Source organism: Heterodontus francisci, chromosome 11 (genome assembly GCF_036365525.1).
Source record: "Heterodontus francisci isolate sHetFra1 chromosome 11, sHetFra1.hap1, whole genome shotgun sequence".
In the NCBI taxonomy this organism is placed as follows: domain Eukaryota; kingdom Metazoa; phylum Chordata; class Chondrichthyes; order Heterodontiformes; family Heterodontidae; genus Heterodontus; species Heterodontus francisci.
The window spans coordinates 43030667-43056794 of record NC_090381.1 but is presented as its reverse complement, the minus strand read 5'-3'; the positions used below and the strand labels follow the sequence as shown (position 1 = coordinate 43056794).

Sequence of the window (26128 nt, the reverse complement as noted above, 5' to 3'; positions counted from 1 at the left end):
TGTAACGATAAGCCCAGTAACTATAGGCCAGTCAGTTTAACTTTGGTGGTGGGGAAACTTCTAGAAAGAATAACTTAAAACAAAATTAAGAGTCGCATGGACAAATGTCAATTAATTAAATAAAGCCAGCATGGATTTCTTAAGCGAAAATCATGTTTAACTAACTTGGAGATTTTTGAGGAGGTAACAGAGAAGGTTGATGAGGGCAATGCAGTTGATGTGGTGTACATGGACCTTCAAAAGGCATTTGATACAGTCCACACAACAGACCTGTGAGCAAAGTTATAACTCATGGAATAAAAGAGACAATAGCAACATGGATCCAGAATTCGCTGAGTGACAGGAAACAAGGAGTAGTGGTTAATGGATGTTTTTCGGGCTGGGGGAAGGTTGTAGTGGAGTTCCCCAGGGGTCAGTGTTGGGACTTTTGCTTTTCCTGATATATATTAATGACCTAGACCTTGGCATACAGGGCACAATTTCAAATGATACGGAAATTGGAAGTATTGTGAACAGTGAAGAGGATAGTGTAGAACTCCAAAAGGACATAGACAAGTTGGTGGAATGGTCAGATAGGTGGCAGATGATGTTCAATGCAGTGAAATGTGAAGTGATTCATTTTGGTAGGAAGAATATGGAGACAATATAGAATAAAGGATACAATTCTAAAGCGGGAGCAGGATCAGAGGGACCTGGGTATATATGTGCATAAGTCATTGAAGGTGGCAGGACAGGTTGAGGGAGCAGTTAATAAAGCATACAGTATCCTGGTCTTTATTAATTGGGGCATAGAATACAAGAGTAAAGAAGTTATATTGAACTTCTATAAAACACTAGTTCAGCCTCAGCTTGAGTATTGTGTCCAGTTCTGGGCGCCGCACTTTAGGAAAGATGTGAAGGCATTGGAGAGAGTGTACAGAAAAGATTCACGAGAATGATTCCAGGGATGAGGAACTTCAGTTATGAACATAGATTGGAGAAGTTGGGACTGTTTCACTTGGAGAAAAGAAGGCTGAGAAGAGATTTGATAGAGGTATTCAAAATCATGAGGGGTCTGGACATGGTAGATCGGGAGAAATTGTTCCCACATGAAAGGATCGAGAACGAGAGGGCACAGATTTAAAGTAATTCGCAAAAGAAGCAAAAGCAACATGAGGAAAATCTTTTTCATGCAGAGAGTGGTTAAGGAATGCACTGCCTGAGAGTGTGGTGGAGGCAGGTTCAACTGAAGCTTTCAAAAAGGAATTAGACATTTATATGAAAAGGAAGAATGTGCAGGGTTATGGGGATAAGGCAGGGGAATGGAACTGAGGGAATTGCTCTTTCAGAGAGCCGGTGCAGACACGATGGGCCAAATGGCCTCCCTCTGCACTGTAATGATTCTGTGATATCCAGAAAGCCAGAATACAAGGGCATAGAAGGCATGCTACAACTATACATACTAATGGTTAGACCAGTTCTGGGCACCAGACTTTATGAAGGATATAATGGCCTTGGAGAGAGGGCAGTGTAGATTTACCACAATGACACCTGGACACCAAGGGATAAATCGCTCGGAGCGATTACACAAACTAGGGTTGTATTCACTGGAATTTAGATTAAAGGGTGATTTGATCAAAGATTTCACGATATTAAGGGAACAGATAGGATAGATAGAGAGAAACTATTTCCACTGGTTGTGGAGTTTAGGACTAGGGAATCACAGCGTAAATATTAGAAACAGGCCTGTCAAGAGTGAAATTAGGAAACGCAAAGGGTGATAGAAGTTTGGAACTCTCTTCTGTGCAATTGTTAAATCTGAGATTCATAGATTTCTGTTAACCAAAGGTATTAAGGGATACAGATCAGGCATGATCTTATTGAATGGTGGAACTGGCTCGAGGGGCTAAATGGCCTATTGTAGTTCCTGTGTTCCTACTTATTCATTCAGTACCCTGTCATGCCCTCTGCCTCCACAAGAAGATTTCCTTTTTGGTCCCTATTGGTCCCACTATTCCTTTAACTAACCTTTTCCCTCTTATATATTTATAAAAATTGTTTGGGTTCCTTTTTTGTTACCTGCTAATTTTTCTCTCAGTCTCTCTTTATCCTTCCTATATCCTTATTCAATTTCTTCCTGTCCTCCCTGTATACTGCTAGGTTTTCGATTGTATTCTACACCTCACATTTGCCATAACCCTCCTTTTTCTGTTTTATTTTAACTCATATTTCCTTTGTCCTGCAGGGAGCTCTAGCTTTGGATTGTTCCTCCTTATGGGAATATGCTTGGTTTGTACCTGAACCATCTCCACCTAAAGACCTGCCATTGCTCATTTATAATTTCCTAGCCAGTCTGATTCCAGTTCACTTGTGCTCGATCTCTTCTGAAGTCGTCGCTCTTCCAGTTGGATATTTTCACCTTTGATATTTTTTGTCCCAGTCCATAACTACTTTTAAACCTAATTACATAATGATCACCATTACCTAGATGTTCTATCACTGCAACTCACACCAGTTACCCCAATTAATTCCACAAAACTAGGTTTACCACTGCTTGCTTCCTCATTGGGCTAGAAACATACTGATTAAGAAAATTCTCCTATATGCATTTTAGAAATTCTTTACCCTTTTTACCCGTTACTCTGTTTTTCCCCAGTCTATATTAGAGGAATTAAGTCCCCTACTATTAGTGCTCTGTTATTTTTACATTACTCTGGAAATTGCCTACAGATTTCCTCCTCTATCTTGTTCTCACTCTTTGAGGGTCTACAGTAAACACCCAGCAATGTAACAGATTCTTTTCTGTTCCTTAACTCTATAATGAAATAGATTCAGTCTTTGAACCTTTGGTATATCGTCACTCTGTAGAACTGTATTATTATGCTTGATTAGTACTCCATCCCATACTCTTCTTTTTTCCTTCCCTGTTCCTCCTGAATATTTAGTTCCCATTCCTCCCCATGTTTAAGCCAAGTCTCCATTAAAGTCACTGCACCACAACCCCATGTGGCAACTTGCACCTGTAGTTTTTCTCCTACCCTCATATCCTCCTTCATTTCCCACGTTTTAAAAAATGCACATTAGCCGGGTTTTTATCTGGGCGACGGGCGTCTGAACCTCTGGCAAAACTCCAGCGAGAGTCACATGCCACCTCCTCTGGGGAAGGTCCGCTGGATCAAGTGCCAAATATGCACTTAAATGGACAGTGGTGGGCCTTCCCTGGAATCAAGGACCTCAGCGGTGGAAGTCCCACCTGCTGAGAGCTGCTGGCCAATCAGAGGCTGGCAGCTCTTTCGCTGAGCAGTGCCACCTGGAGGCAGTCACCCGAGGCCCAGGACCCAGGGCACAGATATGTCTCAGTGGGAGGGGCTTTGTGGGGTGGGGGTCACAGGGGAGGGGAGTTGTGGGGGGGGGGGGTCAACAGCAAGGGCAGAGGGATGGCTCTTAGTGGGCCCCCTCTCCCTTTCCCGATGCTGGGTCCCTTGTTCAGGCACTAAGTGCCTTTTAACAAGGGAGCCTTCCCCACCCCCACCCCGTGGAGCCGGCAAGCAGCCCACAAGGGTTTGCTTGGCATGCTTCCCATGCGGTGAAAGGCCAGCCCGCCGCTGGGCTAATTCCGCCGATGGCAGGATTAGGCCCTTAATTGGGCATTAATTTCCCACTTAAGGGCCTCAACTGATGAAGGGGCAGAAAGGCCATTCACAGGCCTTCCCACCCTGGACTTAATTTGGGTGGAGGTGGGAAGGTGGCATAAACCCCCCCACCTCGCCAAACCCAACGTGGGAAGAGCATAAAATTGCCCCATTTATCTACAATTTCTCAGACACAGCACATTTCCCAGCTGTCTCTGATCATTCTGATAGACTGTGGTTTTGTGGTACACTGATTTGGCAAAATGGTTTCTGACAAATTTGTACAGAACTCAAGAGGAAGGAACATTGAACTAATTTTACTTGGACAGAAGTTTTGAGTCATTCTTTAGAGGATACACGTGGCTAATGAAGCCACTTTGTTTAGTTAGCACACATGAGATTATTGAATTGTAGCACAATCTTCCCTTTGCTGCTGCAGCTAAAATTCAATTGTATTCTTCATAGCTGCAACAAACGAGTGTCTCTTGATCCAGAACACAATTGAATTCAGCAGTAATCAGAACAAAATAAATATTAAAATTAACCAGTGAGAATGGTTTTGTAGTGAACTATCACTTTGTATTATCCAACAAATCAATAATGTTGCTTTAACAATTCTCTGGCATTTTCTTTCTTTCATTTTTCATTAATATACTCCTATAAACAAAAACCTCTTTCGCCATTGGGACATGGGTTAGAGTCTAATACGAGTTCTGCTGCAATCCAGAGAAGTTACAGCAGTGAGGTCAGCTTTAAGGAAATTCTAAGGCTTATCAGTTTTCTAGTCAATTACATTAACCAAAGGGAAATCCGCACTTCCTATACTATCCTCATGTTGTCTGGAGACCTAATGTTCCTCAGCTATGTGGCCATTTTCATGCGTGAGTGTAACATAATGAGTATTAGCAGACACAGAGAGCTGCAAATTAGCCCTAATACTCTCCTCACCAGACACCCAAATACATGCACTTCCAGAACAGAGGGATAGCTAACTGTCATGGGATCCTTTACCCTAGCCCATGGGTGTTGTGGCCAATAGTCCTATTGACTATGTAACTGGAGCATCAGAGCAGGATCACCTGCCTGTCCCCAGGCCATTTTTGGTCCACACTCCAAAAGGAACAGAGAAGTTTGGAGGAAAAAAAGGGAACTTATTAACAAATTAATCATTATTAGGTTAATCGTGTTGGTTGTGGAAACAGGACTAATCATCATTAAACCCTCAGCTTGTCTTGTGAACTAATATTAATGTAAACACAGTTTAAAATATACCATTTGCCTGCAAGGTCCTCCTCTGTTCTTAGACTAGCTAATGTTTGTGCATATGTCTTTTTGAGTAGTTAGCATATTTAATGCTTTTCTGGAAGAATACAATAGATACCATAATTTAAAGTGACTGCATAGCCAGGAATGAATTGGCAATGCACGTGACCATGGTTCCCAGACACCAGCCTGTTCTTGGGTTTGCTGTCTAGATGTCAATTCTATTCGAGCTTCTGGGATCACGTGGGATCCTTTCATTATTAGTATTATTGATCATATTGAAACACCAAAGATTCTGAGGGGCTTGAGAGGGTAAATGCGAAGAGGATGTTTCCCCTCATGGAGGAATCTAGAACTAGGGGACATAGTTTCAGCATAAGGGGTTGTCCGTTCAAGACGGACATGGGGAGGAACTTATTCTCTCAGAGGACCATGAATCTTTGGAACTCTCTACCCAAAACAGTTATGGAGGCAAGGTCATTGTCCAAGGTTGAGATAGACAGATTCTTGAACTGTAGGGGCCAAGGATTATGGGGAACAGGCAGGAAAGTGGAGTTGAGGCCAAGATCTGATCAGCCATGATCTTAATGAATGGCAGAGCAAGCTGAGGGGTCGTATGGCCTACTCCTGCTCCTATCTGTTCTGTTCTTATTAGAGAATAAAGGAAAGCAATTGAATCACCACAAATTGGAATTAACATGTAATTAGGATTTGAAATCTTGAAAGAAAATGCAGGATGTAAGATTTTGGATGTAATCACAAAAAGTTTTTTCAACTAATATACATCTGTACATTCTCAGAAAAGCTCACTTTGGCTTCATTAGCAAACAAGCACCATATGGGATCTGCAATGGAAACATCTGGTACATTCCCCTCCCCCATTGTGACTGTGGCATACCAACATTCTCAAATGTAGTACAACTTCTGATATATTACGATTATTTTTCCTTTTCAAATACAAACACCATTTCAAAGCTCTCAACAGAAAGATTTCCATTTATATACTTTTTATTCGTTCAGGGGATGTGGGCGTCACTACCTATACCAGAATTTACTGCCCATCCCTAATTGTCCTTGAGAAGGTGGTGGTGAGCTGCCTTCTTGAACCGCTACAGTCCATGGGGTCTTGGTACATCAACAGTGCTGTTAGGAAGGGAGTTCCAGGATTTTGACTCAGCGACAGTGAAGGAACGACAATATAGTTCCAAGTCAGGATGGTGTGTGGACTGGAGGGGAACTTGCAGGTGGTGGCGTTCCCATGCATTTGCAACCCTTGTCCTTCTAGTTGGTAGAGGTCGCAGGTTTGGAAGGTGCTGTCTAAGGAGGCTTGGTGAGTTGCTGCAGTGCATCTTGTAGATGGTGCACACTGCTGCCACTGTGCGTCAGTGGCGGAGGGAGTGAATGTTGAAGGTGGTGGATGGGGTGCCAATCAAGCCGGCTGCTTTGTCCTGGATGCTGTTGAGCTTCTTCAGTGTTGTTGGAGCTGCACCCATCCAGGCAATTGGAGAGTATTCCATCACATTCCTGACTTGTGCTTTGTAGATGGTGGACAGTCTTTGGGGAGTCAGAAGGTGAGTAGCTCACCGCAGGATTCCCAGCCTCTGACCTGCTCTTGTAGCCACAGCATTTATGTGGCTGGTCTGGTTCAGTTTCTAGTCAATTTTGACCCCCAGGATGTTGATAATGGGGGATTCAGCAATGGTGATGCCATTGAACATCAAGGGGAAATGATTAGATTCTCTCTTGTTTGAGATGGTCATTGCCTGGCACTTGTTTGGCGCAAATGTTACTTGCCACTTATCAGCCCATGCCTGGATGTTATCCAGGTCTTGCTGCATATGGACACGGGCTGCTTCAGTATTTGAGGAGTCGCGAATGGTGCTGAACGTTGTGCAATCATCAGCGAACATCCCCACTTCTGACCTTATGACAGAGGGAAGGTCATTGATGAAGCAGCTGAAGAGGTTGGGCCTAGGATGCTACCCCAAGGAACCCCTGCAGTAATGTCCTGGGACTGAGATGATTGACCTCCAACAAACACAACCATCTTCCTTTGTGCTAGGTATGACTCCAACCAGCGGAGAGTTTTCCCCTGATTCCTATTGACTCCAGTTTTGCTCGAGCTCCTTGATGCCATACTCGGTCAAATGCTGCCTTGATGTCAAGGGCACTTCACCTTTTTAATCTCAAAAATCATCTCAAGGTGCTTGACAGAGACTTAAGCAAAATATACACTGAGCCAAAGGAGAGACTGGAAGGCAGGGCCAAAAGGTTGATCAAACTGGTGGATCTTAAAATGGGTCTTCAAGGAGGAGAGGAAGGTGAAGAGATAGAAGGGTTGAAGACAAGGCTACCAATCGTGAGGTGAAGTAAAAGGAGGAATGCAAAGTGAGCTGGAGTTAGAGAAATGGAGAATTCTGAGGGGATTGTAGGACTGGAGGAGACTACAGAAAAATGAAAGCAATGCCACGGAGGGATATAAGCACAAGAATAAGAATTTTAAATGTGAGGTGTTGAGGGACTGGTAGTGGAGTGAGAATGGGTCAGGTAAAGGACTCAATGGTGTCTATTTTGACTTTGGGCAACCAACCAGTGGACTCATTTAAATCTGGCAGGTGTGCCAAACAGCTGTCCTGGTGTAGCATGGCAAATTGAGGCTTCAAAAGCAGGTTGGGGCGGCCACCAACGAGGCAGTAAATCACTTTCTAAATGGAGCTGGCCACATCACTGCTGTTAATAGGGCCATAAGGCTACCGGCCCCATTTTGAGTATGTTACTGCCACATTAACACCAGACGAAGGGAATCAAAATCAACCCCAATGTGTAATACAGTGCTTTCAAAGACAGTCTTATAGGAAATCTATAGTGTCAAAACTGTAGCATGAAATTTCCAAAATAACAGAAGTAATTATTTCAAACAACATTGATTCATAGTTTAAGTAATTATGGCTTGTCAAATTTTAACAATAATATTACAATCCTTTATGGGTTACAGAGTTCCCAAATTCATCCGAATTCTTGGTCAAAGTGCGACATTCCTGTGATCACTCGTTACAGACCCACTTGATAAAACAAATCTATCATCTCTTGAAAGTAACTCCCTCAAATATTCAGAATATATAACCTCATCTATGAGATTTCACAGGTATTTTGTCAACAGAAATACACCATCTTGAAACAAAATTTGATATTTTTCTCCTTACCAACAATGCATCCTTAAAAAGTATGAACTTCAAACAAGCTTTATAATAAAATGCTGTTTACATGCATTCTTGTTTGATTAAGCAAAAATACTTCAAATAATGAAACCAAAAGGCTTTGAAAAGCTCACATAGAGACTTACCAGAAATCATTAACCAAATACAGTTCCGGTGAAAGATCCCAGCAAAATGTGAATTCAGTTTTCTTGTTCAGCTACTGCCTAAATTGTGCATCTCCAGTTTTGTTTTGTTGCATGAAATACAGTAGAAGGTACAGAATTTTGCATTTAGCATTGCCTTTCACTGACAATCAGCCAAATTGCCAGGTTTGCTGGTTAGGCATCCTGCAACTGATGAGGTAATTGATTTATAAGAATTTGCAAGCAGTATTATTGTAAGCTCCATGGTTTCATCTCTTGTTTTCACCTGATTTATGGGCAGATTTCCTCCTTACTTTCCATGCCTCATTCAGAATTCTGGCCTTACTTTTTCTATTAAAGAACTAACTGTGGGTGCTTTCTTTCCCTTTGATTGAGCATGCATGCCCTATCCTCATGTGGAGTGTGAGATGGTGGTCCCAACAGCACTGTTTCAGACAGTTGTCTCTTTATTCTCACTGAGCTTAGTTCGACCTATTTTAGATGGATTTATATAAGTTAAATCTATCTCACAAGCATAAATGGAAGAAGCCAATTTGAAAAAAAAGTTGATAAACTTTTGATTTATGAAAGTGCTTTGGAAAAACAAGTCTCTCTTTCATTCTACTTATCTTATTATCCCTTCCCCCCCCCACCCCCATTCTTTGCCTTTACCCATTCCTTTTATTTTCTATATTTTGAAATGCCAACTTGAATTTTATTTTGTGTAACCTATATTCTTTTCTATACCTTTTATTTCTTAAAATAAAATAAACCATAAAATCATTTATTTTTATTCTGACCGACTCCCTCCCATTCTCCAATTGATAGGAGCATTTAAAAAAAAATAAAACGTCTTTCCTCGGCTTGAACTCTAAAGTTTGTTTTTCAATTAAAATCTCAAAAGCTGCAGTTTGAAAAAGTCAACTTCTAACATAAAAAAAACAAACCATCTTATTCTTCAAAACACCTTCACAACTGTTTTTCTTTGCACAGCATGTTCGTTGCTAAACTTTCCTACCAAGGTTACGTTTAGTACCTTATATCTAAGTTATGGGTTGAGTTAAAGGATTTGCCGCTTGCTGGTTGAAGTGTGATGCACTCTAGCATTTAGATATCAAGGCTTGTGGTTTCCTTTCCAATGTGCTTTTCACTACCAATTATTATAGAGATCGTTGCATTGCAGAAAATGCTAAATTAATACGCAATGCAACCTTTAAAAACAATGATAAGCCTTTTCTGCACAGTAGACTATGGTACTTGCCTAAGGTGCTCATCAGCGGGTAGATTTTGTTCCTCAGTCAGCAAGCTTTCAGATGTAAGTTAATCAGGACACAGAGGATAAACAATAAAGCAGCAGGTTCTTTAGCTTATCTTGATGCGAAAACTGATGCAAATACTGACTGCTATATTATGTTATTTCCTACACCACACCGTGCACCAACCTCCCCCACACTCTCACCCGACTCTAACCCCTTCACAACCTCCCACTCATAAACCCTTCCCCACACCCCCTGCACACCCCACCCCTCATCTCCCCCCCAAACTCCCTTTATTCTCCCCCACCCCACCATGAACATTCCTCGCAGTGAAGAGAGAGAAAAAACAATTGCCACAATAAAGTTAGACATCAACTTCCCTCATTAAAACAATTGAACAGCCACCTCTCTGTATCGGTTGATCCTGTCAAATCATATGCATTTTCTTTTATGAATCAAATTTTAAAAGCTTTTTTTTGGTTTCTTGTCGAGACTTACATGGCAGAGTTTATCTGAATCTCTATGGCATTGTATTCACAGAGTCTTTTCTTATTCTTTGGCAACTTCCTCCACCAGTTTACAACAAAGCTGAATCCCATCCTCTCCTGATCTCCACACACCATGGGAACATCGAAGCCAATCCAAATCCTGCTCTAATCTGACCCGCTGCTCCTCCTCCAATGCCCATGTACATTCAGTACCAGTAGGAATTGCTGGATAGGAATTAGAAGCATGAATCCTGGATCGTATTTCCCACCCCTGACCCCGCACCCCCTTCCCCCTGCCACTGTCGCAGAGTGGCATGAAGATCACTTGGTGGACCCACAGATACCATGGCTGGTAGCGGGCACCAGGTGAGTTCAGGCAGGCTTCAAAATAAACCAATCAATCCATAAAATAAACAAAGGAACCACTGTGTTTGCACGGACTTTTATATTGAGCCTTGTTCAAGATAAGGAAGTTTATTTTTAATATTTAAATATGCAGGGCTTGAAACTGAATTGTGTAGTGCCGGCCGATGTTGCTTCCCCGGGAGCAGGCAATGTGCTCATCCTCACAGGGATATTTTTTTATTTGTTCATGGGATGTGGGCGTTGCTGGCAAGGCTAGCATTTATTGCCCACCCCTAACTGCCCTTGAGAAGACGGTGGGGAGCTGCCTTCTTGAATTGCTGCAGTCCATGTGGGATAGGTACACCCACAGTGCTGTTAGGAAGGGAGTTCCAGGATTTTGACCCAGCGACAGTGAAGGAACGGCAATATAGTTCCAAGTCAGGATGGTGTGTGGCTTGGAGGGGAATTTGCACGTGGTGGTGTTCCCATGGAACTGCTGCCCTTGTTCTTCTAGGTGGTAGTGGTTGCAGGTTTGGAAGGTACTGTCTAAAGAGCCTTGGTACGTTGCTGCAGTGCATCTTGTAGATGGTACACATTGCTGCCACCGTGCGCCGGTGGTGGAGGGAGTGAATGATTGTGGATGGGGTGCCAATCAAGCAGGCTGTTTTGTCCTGGATGGTGTCGAGCTTCTTGAGTGTTGCTGGAGCTGCACCCATCCAGGCAAGTGGAGAGTATTCCATCACACTCCTGACTTGTGCCTTGTAGATGGTGGACAGGATTTGGGGAGTCAGGAGGGGAGTTGCTCGCCGCGGGATTCCTAGCCTCTGACCTGCTCTTGTAGCCATGGTATTTATGCGTTTACTCCAGTTCAGTTTCTGGTTAAGGATGACCCCCAGGATGTTGATAGTAGAGGATTCAGCGATCGTAATGCCATTGAATGTCAATGGGATAACAGAGGAGGAGGTGACCTGTGCACAAAGCAGTTGCAAATGGTATGAGGACAGTGCCAAGGCCTCTGGGTGTGCAGTATGACAGGGAAATTGAGTTCTGCACCATGCCCTCTGCGAATTTGGAGCTGGACTTCTCCATTCTCCTTCATAGTGACAAGAGGCTGTCTGGCAAACCAGTCAATTCACTCAGCATCTCATTGCATATGCCCATTCAGCGTTCCTCCTGAATGCTGCCCTCTGAGTCCTCTGCAGTAGTACATGTCTGCCACCTCACCCTCCTGTGAGCGGGCAAAGGAACCATCCTTTCACCCTGACCTGGCTGCAGCCCACACATGCCCAGTGACTCACCATGTGCTGAACCTAATTCTACGCTTGCCTCCAAGACAAGTGCAGTTCCGGTAACTGAACTAGTAGCTGCGAGTGTCAGATCAGTAATGGGACCTCTTTATCAATGCTGTGCTGTTCTCTCTCTTCCTCCTGGGGATGCTTTGGCTGTGTAAGCAGCAGTTCTTGGGTGTTTTTTAAAAATTCTTTCATGGGATGTGGGTGTCGCTGGCAAGGCCAGTATTTGTTGCCCTTGACAAGTGAGTGGCTTGCTAGGCCATTTCAGAGGGCCAGTAAGAGTCAACCACATTGCTGTGAGTCTGGTGTCACATGTAGGCCAGACCAGGTGCAAAGTAAGAAGTCCATGGTCACAACGTCTACAGCTTGCTCATCATGCCAGATAGCAGGATGAGGGTGAGCTGGGAGTTGAGAAGGGGCATAAATAATGAAGATGCCATCATTCTCACTGTTCACAGCAATGTCAGATCTGCGGGCCCCATTGTAGCTGGCCCCATGATGCTAAGAGCCATCACCTCTATGGGGCTCAGGAGATGCAGGTGTCCTTGTCCCCCGCTGGCTCTGCTCTACTCCCTTCTATTGTGTGCCACTTTGTCCTGCAAGAGAGAAGGCAGAATGTCAATTCTTGTGTAGCACAGTGTTTGGGTGATGTGCCTGTCATAGCTGAATTGCTGGAGTTATGTGGAATCAGTGAGAGGTGGGTGTGAGGCTGGTAGCATTAGTAGGTATGTGAGGGTGAGGTGGGGTATCTGGATGTTAGCTGTAAGTCCTGAGTGCCAGGAAGTACTGTTGGGTGAGTGATGGAAGAGTGGTGCATTGAGCAGAGTGAGAGGTTGGTGATAAATGAGGTCTTTTAATGATGCATTCACTGACCTTGACCAGCTGTGTGAGATCACTAGACCTCTTGTGGCACTGCTGCCATGTCCTCAGGTCCAGACTCCAGGAGTTGATTTTCCTGGTCACCTGCTCTCACTTGCTTCTGAAGGTAGTCGTACATCTCCTTAGCCCCCATAAGACCATGGCATCTCTCCTCCTGCCTAAGTGCACCACTAATGCCTCCAGTGCCGCATCCATTAGTCTGGATTCATCTATCTGCCCTGGTGGTCAGTGTCCACTGCAGCAATGTTTTTTTCCAGCTTGCTTTGCAGCCTGCTGTGTGTAGAGCTCATTGGCAGTGTTGAGAAGGAAAGAGCAGAACTGGAGACACAGGAGCTTGCGCAGAAATCATTCAGATGAGGTGGATTGACAAATTTTGTGTCTTAGCCAGCTTGATCTGAACAAGTGCAGGCACACTGTGAATCACAGCCCCAGCAGCCAAAAATCGGCGTCAATCAATTTCGTACCCACAGTAGTTGGGAATGGGTCACTCTGTTTACTGTTGGTTGTAGGTGAAATTTGCCTGGAGAGTGAAAATCTAGTGGCAGGTCGACTTTGTTTATAAAGGAGACAAGAGGGTTTAGCCATTTAAAAGTGGTGTTTCTTTTCACTAATACTACTACATGCGTAAACTGAAAGAAAGGATGCCAAAGTATAAGTTTAAACAGCACACTATTTACCCTAAGGCTACCCATGGCTTTCCTAGACACTGGCTAAACTCACTGAACTTTTATGGAAGCCTTTTTTTTATTGCAGTATGGAAGGTTAGAGGCATTAAGATAATGAAAAAGGACTTACACACAAAATGAGGTAATTTGGCATCTCTGGAACATGCCTGGATTTGCTGAACTGCAGTGCCAAACAGTTGCAATGGTGAGATCAATTTTCAGCTTCAACACTGTCTGAAGTTTAGGGACTCCAAAGCCAAAACCTGAAAAAGTAAATAAAACTCAACTCTTAAAAACAATAGGTATGATCAAACATATATATATTTCACACACCGAGTTAGTAGTTTTGAAATGCATTTTAGTTAACTCACTCAATGGAAGATTTATGAGCTTAGGGACTTTGCAGTTATTTGGCAGTGCTATAAGCACTATCGAGAGAATCCGTAAAATCATAATCCATGAAGGTAAAGTTATGTTTATTTTGTATCAGGATAGCTAATGCAGTCCATAAGAGAATCTGATTCCCATGCATTTTTTCTGTAGTAAACATAATCTAATACCTTTTATTTATGAGCTATGCTCATTGAATTTTTTCTTTTGTTATTAATAGTAATCTTCCCATTACATCGTTATATTTACCAAGTACCGCCATGTATTTTCACATTGCCACTGGAAAGCACAAGACAAACAGATTGTGGTCTTCATGCAACCAGAAGGCACAGCTTAACTGAAAGAAACACTTGATGCATCTTGCAGGTTTAGGATTTTTAAAATTATTTATATAAAATTCAATTCTAATAATTTCAGGAAATTCTAAATATACACCCCTCAAAAATGCAACAAAAAGCATGCAATTTAGTGCGGTAATATCACAGCTTGATATGATTCACAATGTTTTCTTTTAGCTGCCTAAATTCTGTAACCGTTCACCAACCATGTTGTGATGGTACTTGGTTAGGTTAAATACAATAACTGACTACTACAAGTTATACTAGAAGTAATGCTCTCAGACTAGTACCTATACAATTATTGAGTTACAAATATCAATAGTCTTCTGACTAATTATAAAATCTAGATGGTATTGGGGATGTAAGGGCCTAAAGGTTGGCTGAATTTTAACGTTGTTTAATTGATATTTCCTACATCCTTTCATTCAACAGCAAATAACAGCATTTTCCATCAGCTGATTAGTATTAACTTGAAAAGTTCTTCACTGGAACTTGGTGAAAGAAAAAGACAAATATGGGACAGAGAAACAAATAAAATTTTGGACAACAGCCTCATTGAAGCCAAGGGCTGAATTTTTACGGCTCGCTGCTGATCTCGAAAAACGGCTTCAAAAACGGCACGGCGCATGCGCCATTGAGCCGCTGTGATATTTAGCGCAGTGGCTCATTTGCATGAAGGGGGCGAAACACCCGCCCCCGATGACGTAGCGGGGGTGGGCACTCCGACCCCGGCAAGGGCATTTGGCGCCACCATGCAGGCGCCATTTTTAAAGGGTTTCAGGCCCTTCCGTGGTATTTAAATTTTTAAAGGGACCACTAGTTGTTAAAAAATTTAAATTAAAATTGTATTCAAAGTTCCAATCCTTCTCCCACCCACAATGACTATTCAGCTTAAAATTGCCCTCTCCCTCCAAAAAATCTTTTCTTTTGATCCCGAACTTTATTAACTTTGACCTTCAACCCTTCCCCACCATCACCTCAACCAATAGCAACACCACTCCTCCCCCCACCTGCCCTGAAAACTTCACTCCACCCCCCTCCCCACCAGTATGCCGCCTCGGATCTCTGAATGGAGTAGTTCCAGCAGCCAGCCAGAATATTGACATGGGACAACCATTGCGATGAGGTAAGTAATTATACATTCATTAAAATATAACTAAATATTCAAATTAAGCTGCATTGCCGAGAGGCAAGGGGGCTGCGACGAGGCCTCGCCACCGCCAGTAGTATGGGGCAGGGCCTTCCCAGCGGTGAGCCCTGTGGCAGGCCTCTCCCAGAAGTATTTTCTGGGCCCCGATGTCAGGGGGCTGGTATATTATCTTCTGTTTCACACATTTCTCATTCAATGTTACACTACACAGCATGCATTTTTAACATGAAAGAGATCTTGTTTCAATTCTAAAGATTTTAATATAGAAGTAGATTTTCAACTTGCCTTTCAGAAATAAAACTGGCATTGCAATTGGTCGTTTGTTATAGAAATCAGATGATTTTAATTTTTCTTGTTTTTAAAAAATATATATTCTCAGGCTTTGGGCATCACTGGCAGGGCTTGCATTTATTGTCCATCCCTGATATAACTAAGAGGACGGGTAAGAGTCAACCAGACTGATGTGGGACTGGAGCTGCCCATTGGTCAGACTGCAAACTGACTTTCCCAAAGGATGTTCATGAACCAGTTGAGTGTTACGACAATCCAACCGCTTCACGGTCACTTTTATTGATGCCAGCTCATTATTTACAGAATTTTTAAACTGAATCCAAATTCTCAAAGCTGCCAATGTGGGATCTGAACTAGCATTCTCTGGATTATTGGGCCATCTTCTAGATTACTAGTCCAATAATATAATCACTATCTCACCACACCCAAGATTAACATGGGCCTTAAAATCAGGCAGTTTCTGTAATGGGCAATCAATTCACAACTCCAGTTTCACCTCTGAGTGAACAGTTGAAAGTTTTTTTTGTGCATTGCTAAATCCGGGAAGCTAAAATGTTATTGGGGTAAAAGACATCAGTCACTGAAAGCATTTTGACCAGCAGGAAATGGGGAAATGTGAACTAGAAAACACTAAATTTGCAAACCTGTGGGCTCCCTGCTTGTTTACCACAGTACATAAAATTTCTATCTTGTCTGCTGGCAATCTTCACTTACACAGAATTACACCTCCATATGGAAATCATATGAGGACATGAAGAGACTGTCCATCAGTTACCTGTCTTCCTGTCTCTTTGAACGCTAATGTACATCACTTAAAATAGGATTAAAGGTCAGTTAGATTCTCACTTGTCAGTAAAGCATCTGCTACTAATGTACTGCTCATTACCTTTTACTGCCATTCCATTGATCGTTATGGGGATTGGTTTCAGTGCCGCCTTCTAGCTGGATTTTATTGAAGTGTTAATGTTAATGTTCCTATGTTCCCAAGTGGCAAAGAATGAATGTTGAGAGATCAGATAGTGCCAAGAGCAGACCACCTATGCTCACTCCAGCCATTAGCTACAGGCACCAGTGCTACTGTCAAATACTGGTGTCTTTTTCATGTGCACTTCTTCAATCCCATTTAAACCAAACCAATTAACGCTAGATGAGGCCAGGCTGAATCTAAATCATTAAGCGCTTTTATTTCATAGCAAAATAAATAATGCAGAGCACCAGTAATGATCAGATTCACTTCATTCAATGATGATACAAAACAATAAACATACTATGCTTCTGCACATCAATGGTTGTCTTGTTTGACTTCAACAAAATAGCTCCTCTGCATTCTGGAATTCAACCAAAGGCAGACAGACACTCCTCTCCTTGCTCCTGTTTTTTAGCTCCCTCACTCTTAGCCTGACTCCAGTGTCACCTTTTAGTCAAACAGCCTACCTTCTTTTCCTACCCAAGAGCAAAATCTACCAGGCTAATTTAGCAATGACCTTTGCTGCATTCAAATAGATGAGTTTTGCAGCAGCAATGCATGTAATTAATCACAAGAGTTTTAAACCATCTTTCATTCTGTACAAAATGCTGATATGGATGCCCCATGAATGTAACCCCTTGAGAGCTAAGCTTTGCTCAATTGTGGCATCCTTAACATATATTAAAGCAAGAATCCCCATGGCAGCACATCTGAAGTCCCACAATATGACACTGTTTGATAATCCAAGAAAGAAGCAGGTTCAGAATTCTAACTGCTTGTGTCCAACAAAACTCCTCAGGATAGTTTTAACTTTCCAGATGGTGCAAAACGGATGATATAGGATCGTCTGCCCATGATTTTCCTTTGTATCAAGATCACTGGCAAGGACAATTGGGCAACCAATCTGATATCACCTGTTTACTACCATCAGCAAAAGTTAAAGTGACCCCCTTGTCTGGTGAAAAGAAAATTCAGTGCTAGAAATTTCATAAACAACCAGAAGTACAGAACTGAATTTCAAACAGTACCAAGAGAATGTTAAGCTATTCCAGGTATGCAGCTTGTAAGAGTGAATCATGAAAACACTATCATGATGGATGGTTCATTAAAACTCACAAAAGATGTAATGGAAAGAGTTCAAAGAAACAGGGAAGTTAGAAAACACTAGTATGTTCAAATTGACCCCAAGAATTCATCTGCACTGTTGACAACTGGGAAACTATAGATGTAAAATAACTTGTCAAGGACACCAATGAGCTAATAAAAACAGAAAGTGTTGGGAATACTCACCAGGTCTGGCAGCATCTGTGGAGAGAGAAGCAGAAATAAGGTTTCAGGTCCGTGACCTTTCATCAGAACTCTCCACAGATGCTTCCAGACCTGCTAAGTATTTCCAGCACGTTCTGTTTTTATTTCAGATTTCCAGCATCCGCAGTATTTTGTTTTTATTACACTAATGAGCTTGTTGATTGGCAAGTTCTTGCACAGGTCAGTTTCCTGTGTCTGTTCAGTGCTGATGGAAACCCATGGAAATGAGAAGGTGCAATTATGCACCAATTCAAAGACTTCCAGAGCTGTCAAATGTAATCAATGCCCATTTTACATCAATGGTTTTGCTCTGCCTGAACTAGTGAAAACAAAACTATTCATCGCTGTGAACTGAGTTTTTGGATGAACTATTAGATAAAGAATCGATTCGCTGACAGCCTTTTCTGTACCATTTGTAAGTTAGAAATAATTGCACGTGCCTTTCAGAATCTCTTCAGCTCCTGAAGAATTACATAGAAGACTCCCTGAGTCACATGAAAATCTGGATGCAGCCACTAGCACGATGACTGATATTTCACTCTATGGTTCAGATGAATAGATCCTGCAAACCTGATTGAAGCAACCCCAACAATAAGATATCAAATTGAACCAGGATAAAATGAAGTTTGGTACGAAGCATTTGGATCATTGACTCTCTTAAGATGAACTAACATTAGATCCTACTAGAGTTAAAGCAATACATAAAATGCTTTTCCCACCAACAACGAAGGTACCCAGCAATATCCTGGAATAATGAAATATCTGTTTCGGCCAAGATTATCTGAGACAGTGAAAGAAGAAGTTGATTTTACAGGGAACTATCACTGTGGATTCAACATTTACTGGACCCAACAACGCCACGTCTACACAGTGAGAAGAAAAGTATTTAAGGGGGTTAAACATTTTAAAATGTGGAAAACCTCCTTGGGGTAGTTGCCTAGGCCCAACTATCTTCAGCTGCTTCATCAATGACCTTCCCTCCATCATAAGGTCAGAAGTGGAGATATTCACTAATGATTGCACAGTGTTCAGTTCCTTTCGCAACTCCTCAGATAGTGAAGCAGTCCGCGACTACATGGAGCTTTACCTGGACAGCATTCAGGCTTGGACTGATAAGTGGCAAGTAACATTCACGGCACACAAGTGCCAGACAATGACCATCTCCAACAAGAGAGAGTCTAAGCATCTCCCCTTAGCATTCAACAGCATTACCATCGTCAAGTTCCCTACCATCAACAACCTGGGGGTTACCATTGACCAGAAATGCAACTGGACCAGCCACATAAATACTGTGGCTACATGAGCTGGTCAGATCCTGGGCAATAAATGCTGACTTTGCAAATGACACGCACATTCCATGAACAAATTAAAGAAAAGAATTCTATGGCAGTGGATTTCATGATGTGCAGGGGTCCTGCTCTATCATATCCAAATCAGGCTTCCATCTTGCAATTGGGAACCTGATTTATATTGAACAGTTGCAGGGCTCAAGAAACACTGCAGCAATAGGGAGGGAAGACCTGCCATCTCCAGAAGTTAAGTGCCCTTTACAGCACTCCTTGTGGGCCAGGTGGAGCAGAAGTAATCTACCCAGCCCTGCAAGGAAACCTTTAGCCACCCTTCTGCTGATTGAGAGCTTGCTCTTCCAACTAGCCCAATCACAGATCTCACCACCACAAGCCCTGATCTCTCCCTTCCTACGGCAATCGGCAACTTCTTCCCAACCCCCAATCTCTCAGTGCATCCCCTCTCCCGGTTGCCAGGGACTGTACTAAAAAGGACTGCAGCAGCAGCCTATCGCTACTGGTTTTCCTGGCTGGCAGCTGGATAACCTGTCAGTTTGGTCAGCTGCCAGGCCAGGAAGAAAAAAAAATAAGGTTGTGCCACTAAATGTAGCTGGACCTCAGTGTCTCCAGCCTTGCTGGGTTTTCCCTGTGCTACAACACTCCTTCATACCCTCCCAGTCTCCCTGTCAATATCAGGACTGGCATGTCTGGATAAAATTGAGCAGATTATCTCTCAAGCACCAAGACATTTTATCAATTTGTTCTCTGGCAGCAGGCAAAGCTGGCAAGACTACATTAAGTGTCTATCCCCAGTTGCCTAGAACAAATGAGGTGTGTACCAGATCACTTGAGAGCAAACAAGAGTCAACCATGTAGGTGTGCCTTCACTCCCTACAAGTTCAAGAATATTTTTAATTGTCATAATATCTAGATAACAATATTATAGCCTTCTCAGGGTAGCAAACAGAAATAGCAGAATGATGCTTACACTAAACCTCACTCTGGGCTTCAACTGTCAACAGATTTATTCAACAGTAATAGAAAAAGCAAACTGTAAGAAAAACATATACTTACGATAGCCGATAAGGTATGCTAGCTGATCATATATTGGAAATAGGTTTTCAAATCTAGTGCTAAAACTGTGACTACATTCACTTTGAACATCAACGAACAGCTTTTCTCACCAGCTACAGAAGTCACGCCACTGATTCCAATCAAACGAACACTTTGGAGCCACTAAATTAAACTGAAAGAGACAGATAAAAATCCCTTGATAACACTGTGTTAGGTATTTTGTCCAGATTTCCCTCTTGGAAGGGTAGCCTGAAGTGCAAACAGGACAGGTTTCTATTGTACCAAATCAACAACGCAGCCATTTAAATCACTGCTGCTTCTTGAAAAATTAGGGCGGCACAGTGGCGCAGTGGTTAGCATTGCAGCCTCACAGCTGCAGGGACCCGGGTTTGATTCTGGGTACTGCCTGTGTGGAGTTTGCAAGTTCTCCCTGTGTCTGCGTGGGTTTTCTCCGGGTGCTCCGGTTTCCTCCCACAAGCCAAAAGACTTGCAGGTTGGTAGGTAAATTGGCCATTATAAATTGTCACTAGTATAGGTAGGTGGTAGGGAAATATAGGGACAGGTGGGGATGTTTGGTAGGAATATGGGATTAGTGTAGGATTAGTATAAATGGGTGGTTGATGGTCGGCACAGACTCGGTGGGCCGAAGGGCCTGTTTCAGTGCTGTATCTCTAATCTAATCTAATCTAAACAGTAATGCTTCTGCAGACAGCCTGCTGTGTGCATAGGTGAGAAAGTTCACAAGATCAGCATTTCTTGTGGGCAATATGTATAAACAGAATGTTTTTCTTTATTTTGTTACTTGAGAGCAACTGTGATCTGCAAAACCTGAAAACAGCCATTTATCTCTTGCCATGTTCTCAACCCCCCCTATAATACAGTACACAGACCCTACTAGTTTAATGCTAGAAATTGAGGAGGAACAGAATAAGCCCCAAAACATGTTATTTAAAACATCTTTGCACGAGGAAATGCAGACCTCAAATACTTTTCTTACTATGAGACACTATTAAGAATACTCTCCCATAACTTTCACATGTTCTTTTCAAATCAATGTGATTTGAGAGACAATACTGTTAAATGACATGGAAATCACAAAACAAAATTACAAAAGGTCAAAGGGTTATGGCGTATTTTAAGGGAAGAGTGGGAGGTAAATTGACAGAGAGGCTTAAGGAGGCAGAATGGCAGAGAGGCTTAGTGAGGGAATTCTAGAACCTAGGGCCCAGGCAGCTGAAGACACAATCACCAATGGTGGAGCAATTAAAATCAGGAATATGCAAGAGGCCAGAATTGAAGAGTGGCAGAGATCTTGGAGGGTTGTAGGGATGGAGGAGTTTACAGGGATGGGCAGGCATGAGGCCATGGAGGGGTTTGACATCAAGGATGAAAGTTTTTTAGTGGAGGCATTGCAAGACTGGGAAGCAAGTTGCTGTTAGTTATCAGATGAATATCAACAAATGAGCAACTGGTATGCCTTTTTTCACAGCAACAGACACCTCTATCAATTAATTCATGAGGTGGTTTTATTTTGTTCTTATCTATTCTTACAAGGATTTTCTTTTTGTATTAGAAACTTAAAACTGTGTGTTTTAAAAACTGAAAAAGGATTTCAGTAGACATTCAGGCACCTGCAAATAACTGAAATTTTTGTATGTTGTAAAAAGAAGTTCAAAACAAAAACTGAACTTTATGTGTATTTTGAAAGGAAGCTGAACTTAGAGTCATAGAGAGATGCAACATTGAAACAGACCCTTCGGCCCACCGAGTCTGTGCCGACCGTCAACCACCCATTTATACTAATCCTACATTAATCCCATATTCCCTACCACATCCCCACCTTCCTTCAATTCTCCTACCACCTACCTACACTAGGGGCAATTTACAATGGCCAATTTACCCATCAATCTACAAGTCTTTGGCTGTGGGAGGAAACCGGAGCAACCGGCGGAAACCCACGCGGTCACATGGAGAACTTGTAAACTCCGCACAGGCAAAGGGTAATGGGATTAATGTAGGATTAGTATAAATGGGTGGTTGATGGTTGGCACAGACTCGGTGGGCCGAAGGGCCTGTTTCAGTGCTGTATCTCTAATTAAAAAAATAAAAAAACAAAGAACTTCCTACCAGAACATGACAAACTAAATTATTTTATTATTCCTTTCATTCCTATGAAACAATTGTAAACCAAAAATCCCTTTTCCCCAGTTAACCGTTTTTGTTCTGGATGTATGTGTGTGTGCACGAGAGCTAGGGAAATAAGGAGCTTTTCGTATATAGATTTGCTTCATTATTGGATAAGACTTAGTTTTATAATAAATAGTTAATTTTGTTGTTGATTAAAGAAACCTGGTTGGTGTGCTTTATTCTGAGGGACAAATAGAGTATCTAATTGGCTGTTCTTCAGTAAGTGGGAAAATTTATTGATATGCTGTGACCCGTGAAGAAGTGGGACTGAATTAACAGTGCACTCCTCCCACTTTGGTTGTAACACTATCATTCTGATAGGAAATGAGAAGATGAAAAATGACTAAAGGTTCAAATACTGATGTTTATGTTTAATTAGTGTCTAAATGCAGGAACTAGGAGGTGGTTTCTGGAACCATAATGAGATAACTAATATCTGGTTTCACTTCACTTATGTTTTTTTTTCATTCTGACATCTGGGTTTTGAAATTCTAGCCCAGACTGACGTGAATTACTTTTAAGAAATAAATTAAGGCAACTTCAATCCATTTTATAATGACAGGGTAAGTAGCATGAAATCTTCAAAAATTGAGATGCACTTTAGCTGCAGGCAATCGTAAGGTCAAGGAGAAGCTTCAAAGGCTTCTTGCTTCTCAGACGAAGCACTGGAGGTCTTGGTGAAGGGGACTGCCAGGAGGAAGAAAAGGCAACAGGAAGATATCGAAGGGTGGGTCAGTAAATTTGCAGATGATACAAAGGTTGGTGGAGTTGTGGATACCGAGGAGGGCTATTGTCGTCTGCAAAGGGACTTGGATAGGTTGCAGTGCTGGGCTGAAAAGTGGCAGATGGAGTTTAACCCTGAAAAGTGTGAGGTCGTCCATTTTGGAAGGACAAACATGAATGCAAAATACTGGGTTAACGGTAGGGTTCTTGGGCATGTGGAGGAGCAGAGAGACCTTGGGGTCTATGTGCATAGATCATTGAAAGTTGCAACTCAAGTGGATAGGGCTGTGAAGAAGGCATATGGGGTGTTAGCGTTCATTAGCAGAGGGATTGAATTTAAGAGCCGTGAGGTGATGATGCAGCTGTACAGGACCTTGGTAAGGCCTCATTTGGAGTACTGTGTGCAGTTCTGGTCGCCTCATTTTAGGAAGGATGTGGAAGCCTTGGAGAGGGTGCAGAGGAGATTTACCAGGATGTTGCCTGGAATGGAGAATAAGTCTTACGAGGAAAGGCTGAACATTCTAGGCCTCTTCTCATTAGAACGGAGAAGGATGAGGGGTGACATGATAGAGGTTTATAAGATGATCAGGGGAATAGATAGGGTAGACAGTCAGAAACTTTTTCCCCGGGTGGAGCAAAGCGTTACAAGGGGTCATAAATTTAAGGTGAAGGGTGGGAGATATAAGGGGGATGTCAGGGGAAGGTTCTTTACCCAGAGAGTGGTCGAGGCATGGAATGCCTTGCCCGGGGAAGTTGTTGAGTCAGAAACTTTAGGGACTTTCAAAAGGCTTTTGGATAGGTATATGGATAAAGGAGAATGATGGGGTATAGATTAAATTGTCCTTGACAGAGGACAAAGGATCGGCACAACATTGTGGGCCGAAGGGCCTGTTCTGTGCTGTATGTTCTATGTTCTATGTTCTATGTTCTATATCCTGACAAGCTGCTCGGCAGCAGTGGCAGTGTGTGCCAGTGTCTGGAGTATTGCCCCAGTAGCAATGCAGAAAAATGTTTAATAATAGTAACTTGACCAGGGTTGTTACGGCCCAGTCCTGTTCGTCCATTACCATTCTGCTCAATGATCTGCATTGACTCACGATCTGGCAAGGCCTCCATTTTAAAATTTTCATCCTTGATTTCAAACCCCTCCATGGCCTCACACCTCCGCATCTCTGTAAACTCCTCCATCCCTTCAACCCTCCAAGATCTCTGCCACTCTTCAATTCTGGCCTCTTGCACATACACTGATTTTAATTGCTCCACCATTGGTGATTGTGTCTTCAGCTGCCTGGGCCCTAGGTTCTGGAATTCCCTCCCTAAACCTCTCTGCCACTCTACCTTCATCTTCTCCCTTAAAATTCTCCTTAAACCTACCTCTTTGACCTTTCTTAATCTCTCTTTGTGTGGTTCGGTGTCAAACTTTGTTCGGTCGTGCTCTTGTGAAGTGCACATCTTGTGAAGGATGTTTTACCATGTTGAAGGTACTACTTAAATATGGGTAAGTGTTGTCTGACTCCTAATTATAAATTTGCATCACTTTCTGCATAAACCTGCACTATCTTAAGCCTCAGCACTCACAATTCTTCCTTCATCCAATTACCAATCTTCTCCTCCATTCACTGCAGCACACTTAGCTCTAGTCCCTTCTCCTCCTACTCACACACTCTGTACCTTCTACTCTGTTCACCTCCTCACACCTCTGAGATGCTTCACAAACCAGCACTGCTATTCTAGGTTGATATGTACATACTCAAAGCATCTCACTCAACTAAAATGAACACTTCTCTTACTTTCTTGCAGGGCAAGCTCATGAACAATAGTAGGAAGGTGAAGGCGACACTTCGTGAGCTAAGGCTTGAGGTCACATCCTTCAGAGTTCTTGATTTGGGTGAAAAGGGTTCTGTTGTTGGGGAATCTTTATTTCAATAAAAAGAATTAATGGCATATTCCAACAAAAAAAAAGACTGTAGACAGAGGTATTATATCTCCACAGGAAAAAGGGAAGAGTTAAAAATGAGACAAACTCCCCTATGTTGACTAGGAAAGTTCTGAAGGGAATACACAAAAAACAAGTGGCTCAGTGGTAGCATCCATACTTTTGAGTCAGAAGAGTAGTGCCAAGAGTTGTTTAGTTGTTTCTTCCAACTGCCACATACCAGCTGCCTTCATGTTAGCCCTGAATAAACTTTTAGATCAGCAGCAACATCATGACATTAACTATTGTACTGCTAGCCACAGTGGGCCACTGAAGGAATTCCCTGAAAGTAAAGAATAAAGTTAATGAAATAACCTGCTCATAGCTACACTTTCTAGGCTAAGGTGTCAGTCTTGTCACAGTAACAACACTCTCGTCTTTAGACAGTCGCGGGTTCAAACTCCATTCCAGAGATTTGAGTGCATAATCTAGGCTGGCACTTCACTGCAACATTGAGGGAGTGTTTCACTGATATAGAGTCATAGAGTCATACAACATAGAAACAGGCCCTTCGGCCCACCGCATCCATGCCGACCATAATGCCTATCTATACTAATCCCACCTGCCTGCATGAATTCCATATCCCTCTATGCCTTGCTCATTCAAGTACCTGTCCAGATGCCTCTTAAATGTTGCTAATGTTCCTGCCTCCACCACCTCCACAGGCAGCTCATTCCAGATACCCACTATTCTTTGTGTGAAAAATTTACCCATTTGATCCCCTTTAAACCTCCTCCCTCTCACCTTAAATCTAGGCCCTCTAGTTTTAGTCACCCCTACCATGGGAAACAGACTCTGGCTATCTACCCTATTTATGCCTCTCATCATTTTATATACCTCTATCATGTCCCCTCTCAGCCTCCTTCGCTCCAGGGAAAACAGACAGGCAACATCCTTGTGAATCTTTTCTGCACCCTCTCTAGCTTAACCACATCTTTCCTGTAGTTCGGCGACCAGAACTGCACACAGCATTCTAAATGCGGCCTAACCAACATTACGTACAACTGTAACAAACTTCCCAAAATGCACGATTTCGCACTTGTCTGTGTTAAATTCCATTTGCCAATCCCTTGCCCACTGTTGAAGGCACCATTTTTCAGATGAGAGATGATAAAACAAAGCCCTGTTTATCTTCTCAGGTGAATGTAAAAGATTCCACGGCACGATTCTATGAACAGCAGGGGAGTTCTCCTAGTGTCCTAGCTAATAGTTAACCCTCAACCAACGTCACTAAACAGATTATCTAGTCATTATCTCAGTGCTGTCAGTGGTGCTTTGCCGTACACAAATTAAAACAGAA

General features: G+C 42.5%; 1 protein-coding gene across 11 annotated transcripts in view; it reads right to left on the bottom strand.

The window, feature by feature from the left end:
* LOC137375220 (beta-galactoside alpha-2,6-sialyltransferase 1-like) overlaps positions 1 to 26128 on the bottom strand; it is a 152586-nt gene that overhangs the window by 59720 nt on the left and 66738 nt on the right. For 8 of the 11 annotated variants that reach the window (XM_068042052.1, XM_068042044.1, XM_068042055.1 and 5 more), the window contains one exon: positions 13270 to 13402. The gene's annotated coding sequence lies outside the window, so the exon portion shown is untranslated. Of the gene's footprint in view, positions 1 to 8217; positions 8351 to 9475; positions 9579 to 13269; positions 13403 to 19943; positions 19963 to 26128 lie in introns of those variants that run through there. The other 3 variants (XM_068042051.1, XM_068042053.1, XM_068042054.1) reach the window with 3 other exon arrangements.